Raw genomic sequence first — 7,631 nt, 5'->3', positions numbered from 1 at the left:
ACTAGTGACTCTTGTAGAAGTGACGCTAATACGCCGAATTGTTTTAAACCCTAAAGTTTGGGTCGTGAAGTCGAAGTTCCAGTAGTGGTTTCCTTGGTTCAGCGGAGGATTGTGCTGTGATTTGGGCGTGATTCATTCCTGCGTCCCGGCGGTTACGCCCGGCGGACAGCATTGGTCAACCCAAACCAGCTGCCTAGCCGACAAGTGATCACCTGGAGATATGTTAAGTTGGTGCTGTGATTGGTGCGCTCAGTCCGTAAACGTTTCGTGTTTTGTTTGTAAACAGACGGTGCGTTCTAGCAACAACAAAAGTGATCTTCCCTGTTTGGGTTAAGTGGCGTCGTTTTTCGCATATTGAGGCTCCGCTTCGCTACGTTCATGCGTTGGTGTTAGTGTGCTCGGCCTAGTGGTTCCACAAACATTAGTGAAGAGGAGTGCTTGTTTGGTTTAGTGAAGCTACGCGATCGTCGCCTCCGATCCTGTTTGACTCCCGAGAGTGTGAGTGTCGTGAGTTACCGCGAGTTTCCCCTCAGCGTGGCTTGGCCGCTGTTAAGCTCCTTCTACACGTCTGCTACTTCATGTACTAAATGAGTGCGTGTGGAAAAAATGAGTGAGCACGACACAAGCCAATCAAATGCAGGCTTGGGCACGGCGCTGAAGGACTTCTTCCGTAAGAGCAGCAAGACTGTACGCTCACCCCCTAGTGGGAACGTACAGAACAATGAAGCTGATTGCAGAGAAGAAGAAGTAGTGGCAGGTAAGGAAGTTACTGCCAGTTATGCAGGAGTGGCGAAAAATATCGCCTGCAGCCAGGCAGCCGGAACGGGGTGTGATGAAACCCAACCAGCGGCGGAAACGGGTGGTTCCATGCAAGTAGGCAGAAGTAAGCTGAAAGAAGCCCTGGAGACAGCGAGGGAGTTGCATCTCTACACCAAAGACCGCAACAATGTTCACGCACCCATCAAGAGGATGTCGGTCAAAATATTATCCGATCTCAGCAGCGTGGAACGCGAACTACTTACATGGAAGATGCGAGCAGAACGAGCAGAACAGCTGCTTAGCGAGGCTAGATCGAGTTGCAGCGAGATGGTGACACCACTGACGCAAACCGCGGGTTCATCTAAACGGGGGAGAAGTGCGATAACCCCGGAAGCTGTACCATTGATGCAGAAGAAGCCTAAAAGTGACGCTTCGGGGAACCTCGTAACCGAAACTCCCATAACCGAAACGTCCGACGAACTGCCGTGGACCACCATCGTTAAGCGGAGGCAGCAAGAGCCCAAGAAGACGACTATCGAGCAAGCGGGTAAGGCAGCAGTCCTGCCAAAGATGGCCTCTCAAACGCGCCACAAAACGGAAGCGATAGTAGTGGGGCTCAAAGAAAAGGAGTCGTACGCCGACATTCTGCGAAGGGTGAAGGCGGATCCGAAACTGCAATCGCTTGGGAAGCAAGTTTCCAAGGTTAGACGCACGAGGGAGGGAAACCTGATTTTCGAGCTGAAGCGAGACGATGCAGTAAGCGGTAGCGACTTTAAAGACCTGCTGCAGGATTCCGTGGGAGAAGCCGGTCAGGTCACAGTGCGAGGAAATGTTGCGACACTTGAAATTCGCGACATAGACGAGGTGACAAGCCTGGAAGATGTTGAACGCGCGCTTAAAGCGAGATTCGAACTCGGTACTACTCGCCTCGACATCAACATAAAGCCGGCATTCAACGGAACGCAGACAGCCTGCATAAAAATGGCAGCCAAGCAAGCGCTGCTTATAGCGTCAGCGAGAGAGGTAGAAATTGACTGGTCAATTTGCCGAATCCGCATTCTGCCACAATCGCGAAGGTGTTTCCGCTGCTGGGAATACAACCATGTGCAGCGAGACTGCAAGGGACCGGATAGGAGAAACAACTGTCTGCGGTGCGGCGAGGAGGGCCACCAGGCTCGCACGTGCACCAAACCGGCAGTATGCCTAGTATGTGCTCCAGGCAACAATGCTCACCAGGTCGGAGGAACGTATTGTCCAGCAGCCCAGAAAGCATGGAGATAGTGCAAGTAAACCTGAATCACTGCGAGGCTGCACAAGATCTTTTGTGTCAGGTAGTGGTTGAGGAAAAGGGCGATGTGGTCATTCTGTCGGAGCCGTATCAAGCACCGAAAGGCGGCAGCAACAACTGGGTTTCGGACAAAACAGGCAAGGCTGCCATCTGGGCTGCGGGAAGATTCCCGATTCAGAGAGTGGTTTCCTGTACATTCGAGGGTTTCGTGATCGCCGAAGTAAACGGAGTGTGCATCTGCAGCAGCTACGCACCGCCAAGCTGGGAGCTGAAAAGGTTCAACGAGATGTTGGACAACCTAGTCGCTGAACTCAGTGGGATTAGCGACGTGATCATCGCCGGCGACTTTAACGCATGGGCCGTTGAATGGGGGAGCATTCGCACGAACAACAGGGGAGAAGCGATACTGGAGAGTTTCGCCCGGCTGAACGTTGTCCTGGGAAACGTTGGCTCCACTCCTACATTCAGCAGGAACGACAGGACGTCGATTATCGACATTACGTTCTGTAGTCCCGTCCTGGCGCAACACCTAAACTGGCGAGTGAGCGATGCGTATACCCTGAGCGATCATCGAGTTGTCCGGTATAGCATCGGGAAAAAGCGCATAACACTGCAGGTTCCGTCAAACAAAATGCGAGGCTGGAAAACCCGGATGTTCAACAAAGAACTTTTCTTGGAAGCGCTTAACTTCGGCTATTTTGGAATAGTTCGAAATGCTCCAGATCTTGTAGCTGCTCTGTCCACGGCGTGTGATGCCACGATGCCCCGTAGAAAGCCACCCCGTCATTCCCGTACTCCTGCCTACTGGTGGGACTCTACCATCGCGAAGTTCCGGTCTGATTGCTTGGCAGCCCGCAGAAAAATGCAACGTGAGAGGTGTCCGAAACGAAAACTGCAGCTGAGAGACGCCTACGTTACGGCTAGGTCGGTCTTAAAGAGAGAGATTAAGTCGAGCAAACGGCGTTACTTTCTTCAACTATGCGCAGCAGTCGCTCGGAAGCCATGGGGTTCTGCTTTCAAGGAGCTGATGGGGAAAGGCAGAACACATGAACCCGTCGAGCGTTGCCCTGTTGTGCTTAAAAGCATCATCGAAAGATTGTTCCCGACGCACAACCCTCCGGTACTAAACCCAGCGTTCACAGTCCCGGAGTCCGAACCTGAGCCGATTACAGTCGACGAGATCCTCAGGATCGCTGACCGCATCAAACCAGGGAAAGCACCCGGGCCGGATGGACTTCCCAACGAGGCAGTCATGGTGGCCATGGAAGCGTATCCGGCAGTGTTCCAAACCGTGCTGCAGACCACTCTCCTGTCTGGGCAGTTCCCGTCGTTGTGGAAGAAGCAAAAGCTGGTTCTAATACCAAAGCCGGGCAAGCCACCGGGTGACCCGTCAGCCTTCAGGCCGTTGGGTCTCATCGACACCATGGCTAAGGTTCAGGAGATGACGCTTCTGGATCGTTTGGTTCAATACACGGAAGGCGAACACGGACTTTCTGAGCGCCAGTTCGGTTTTCGGAAGAAGCGCTCAACGGTTGACGCAGTACTGGCGGTGCTCGAGAAAGGCAACGCAGCGTTTCGTCGGAAAAGGTGTGGTGCTCGCTACTGTGCAGTCGTCACTATAGACGTCAAAAACGCATTCAACAGCGCTAGTTGGGAGGCCATAGCAGTTGCGTTGGAGAACATGAGGGTTCCCCCGTATTTGTGCAGGGTGCTGAGGAGCTACCTCCACGGCCGCGTTTTGCAGTACGAAACAGGCGAGGGGGTTAAAACGTCCACCATTACAGCCGGAGTTCCACAGGGATCAGTTCTTGGTCCCACCCTGTGGAACGTCATGTATAACGGAGTACTAACCCTCGCTCTTCCTCCAAAAACTGAGCTCACCGGCTTTGCAGACGACATTGCGTTAACAGTCACCGGCGAATCCATCGAGGAGGTTGAGATGTTAGCCACGGATGCTGTCGGTAGAATCGATGAATGGATGAAAGCAGCCTGCTTAGAAATTGCGCACGCGAAAACAGAGTTCATACTCATCAGCAGCCATAAGGAAGTGCAGAAGGCATCGATACTGGTGGGCTCAGAGCACATTGAGTCCGCCAGGAATCTCAAATACCTTGGGATTCGAATCGATGACCGGCTGAAATTCAAGCACCATCTAGATGATGCATGCAATAAAGCCATGAAGACCGCAAATGCATTGGCATCATTCATGCCAAACATAGGTGGACCCAGCAGCAGCATACGACGTCTTCACGCAAGCGTTGCCATATCCGTTATAAGATATGGTACGCCAGTCTGGGCGCATATTCTGTCGGAAAAGCAGCACCAGAATACTGTACGTAGAGTACATCGGCGATTGGCCATGCGTGTTGCTAGTGCTTACCGTACCATCTCGTACGATGCGGTTTGCGTGATATCGGGTATGATGCCCCTATGCATCATTCTTGAGGAGGACTTGGAGAATTTCCGGACGGCACGTGCGGGGGAACCTCTCACTGCAGCTGTGAAGAAACGCATCAGGGCAGAGACGACGCAGAAATGGCAGAGCAGCTGGTCAAGTTCAACAACAGGCAGATGGACCTATTCGCTGATTCCCGATGTTGCGGCATGGGTTGGAAGGACGCATGGTGACGTAGACTTCTTCGTCACGCAGATTCTTTCCGGCCATGGCTGCTTCCGGAGCTACTTGCATAGGTTTACGCACGCGTCTTCGCCGCGGTGCCCAGCTTGTCCGGACGCCGACGAGACGGCAGAACATGTCATGTTCGGCTGTCCAAGGTTCATCGCCGAACGTCAGCAGCTGAACGACATGTGCGATACGGAGGTTGGGCACTCAAACTTGGTGCAGCTGATGCTCCAGAACAGCAATATGTGGGAGGCTGCGTCGATGATGATGCGCCAGGTCGTTACAAAGCTGCAGCGGTGGTGGAGAGAAGACCAGATGCATGGTCTTGCCTGAGTGTTTAGTGTGAAGTGTTGTGTGGTTTGTGTGTGCGTGTGTGACCGTCCAGTTTAAAACCTACATGTGCTCGAGAGTGTTATATGTTGCTAGTACGTACCAAGTAGACTAAGTGCACAGCACTGCCCCTCCCATGAAGTAATACCGCGAGGTGATTCCGTGGGAGGGTGCACAGGGTTCAAGGAGAGTTGTTTACTGGGTAAAAATCCCATGTCCCCCACTTGTGTCCCCACTGTGGGTGTGTTTCGAAGATTTTAAACTCCTTGTAAAAAAAAAAAAAAAAAAAAAAAAAAAAAAAAAAAAAAACCTTAGCCAAGACACATTAGCCAAGACACATTTGCCAAGACACCTTAGCCAAGACACATTAGCCAAGACACCTTAGCCAAGACACATTAGCCAAGACACCTTAGCCAAGACACATTAGCCAAGACACATTAGCCAAGACACATTAGCCAAGACACATTAGCCAAGACACATTAGCCAAGACACCTTAGCCAAGACACATTAGCCAAGACACATTAGCCGAGACACCTTAGCCAAGACACCTTAGCCAAGACACCTTAGCCAAGACACATTAGCCAAGACACATTAGCCAAGACACCTTAGCCAAGACACCTTAGCCAAGACACCTTAGCCAAGACACATTAGCCAAGACACCTTAGCCAAGACACATTAGCCAAGACACATTAGCCAAGACACCTTAGCCAAGACACCTTAGCCAAGACACCTTAGCCAAGACACATTAGCCAAGACACCTTAGCCAAGACACCTTAGCCAAGACACATTAGCCAAGACACCTTAGCCAAGACACATTAGCCAAGACACCTTAGCCAAGACACCTTAGCCAAGACACCTTAGCCAAAACACCTTAGCCAAGACACCTTAGCCAAGACACCTTAGCCAAGACACCTTAGCCGAGACACCTTAGCCAAGACACATTAGCCGAGACACATTAGCCAAGACACCTTAGCCAAAACACCTTAGCCAAGACACATTAGCCAAGACACATTAGCCAAGACACATTAGCCAAGACACCTTAGCCAAGACACATTAGCCAAGACACCTTAGCCAAGACACATTAGCCAAGACACATTAGCCAAGACATATTAGCCAAGACACATTAGCCAAGACACATTAGCCAAGACACCTTAGCCAAGACACATTAGCCAAGACAAATTAGTCAAGACACCTTAGCCAAGACACCTTAGCCAAGACACCTTAGCCAAGACACCTTAGCCAAGACACATTAGCCAAGACACCTTAGCCAAGACACCTTAGCCAAGACACCTTAGCCAAGACACCTTAGCCAAGACACCTTAGCCAAGACACCTTAGCCAAGACACCTTAGCCAAGACACATTAGCCAAGACACATTAGCCAAGACACATTAGCCAAGACACATTAGCCAAGACACATTAGCCAAGACACCTTAGCCAAGACACCTTAGCCAAGACACCTTAGCCAAGACACCTTAGCCAAGACACATTAGCCAAGACACATTAGCCAAGACACATTAGCCGAGACACCTTAGCCAAGACACCTTAGCCAAGACACATTAGCCAAGACACATTAGCCAAGACACCTTAGCCAAGACACATTAGCCAAGACACCTTAGCCAAGACACATTAGCCAAGACACAATAGCCAAGACACATTAGCCAAGACACCTTAGCCAAGACACATTAGCGAAGACACCTTAGCCAAGACACATTAGCCAAGACACCTTAGCCAAGACACATTAGCCAAGACACCTTAGCCAAGACACATTAGCCAAGACACATTAGCCAAGACACATTAGCCAAGACACCTTAGCCAAGACACCTTAGCCAAGACACCTTAGCCAAGACACATTAGCCAAGACACATTAGCCAAGACACATTAGCCAAGACACCTTAGCCAAGACACATTAGCCAAGACACCTTAGCCAAGACACATTAGCCAAGACACATTAGCCAAGACACATTAACCAAGACACATTAGCCAAGACACATTAGCCAAGACACATTAGCCAAGACACATTAGCCAAGACACATTAGCCAAGACACATTAGCCAAGACACATTAGCCAAGACACATTAGCCAAGACACCTTAGCCAAGACACCTTAGCCAAGACACCTTAGCCAAGACACCTTAGCCAAGACACATTAGCCAAGACACCTTAGCCAAGACACCTTAGCCAAGACACATTAGCCAAGACACATTAGCCAAGACACCTTAGCCAAGACACCTTAGCCAAGACACCTTAGCCAAGACACATTAGCTAAGACACATTAGCCAAGACACATTAGCCAAGACACCTTAGCCAAGACACCTTAGCCAAGACACATTAGCCAAGACACATTAGCCAAGACACATTAGCCAAGACACCTTAGCCAAGACACATTAGCCAAGACACCTTAGCCAAGACACATTAGCCAAGACACATTAGCCAAGACACCTTAGCCAAGACACATTAGCCAAGACACCTTAGCCAAGACACACTAGCCAAGACACCTTAGCCAAGACACATTAGCCAAGACACATTAGCCAAGACACATTAGCCAAGACACATTAGCCAAGACACATTAGCCAAGACACATTAGCCAAGACACCTTAGCCAAGACACATTAGCCAAGACACATTAGCCGAGA

The 7,631-nt window shown here is 50.5% G+C and overlaps 1 long non-coding RNA gene across 1 annotated transcript in view; it reads right to left on the bottom strand.

The window, feature by feature from the left end:
• Nucleotides 1-5,299: 5,299 nt before the first annotated feature.
• The window catches only part of LOC125762973 (uncharacterized), an 84,461-nt gene continuing 82,129 nt past the window's right edge, over nt 5,300-7,631 (bottom strand). Inside the window, exon 11 of the long non-coding RNA XR_007418286.1 lies at nt 5,300-7,130. This is a non-coding gene — a long non-coding RNA (uncharacterized LOC125762973). The remainder of the gene's footprint in view (nt 7,131-7,631) is intronic.

The sequence above is a fragment of the Anopheles funestus genome, chromosome 2RL, assembly GCF_943734845.2.
Source record: "Anopheles funestus chromosome 2RL, idAnoFuneDA-416_04, whole genome shotgun sequence".
Taxonomy (NCBI): domain Eukaryota; kingdom Metazoa; phylum Arthropoda; class Insecta; order Diptera; family Culicidae; genus Anopheles; species Anopheles funestus.
Note: the sequence above shows the minus strand (reverse complement) of the source record. Positions and strands in the feature narration are given on the sequence as shown.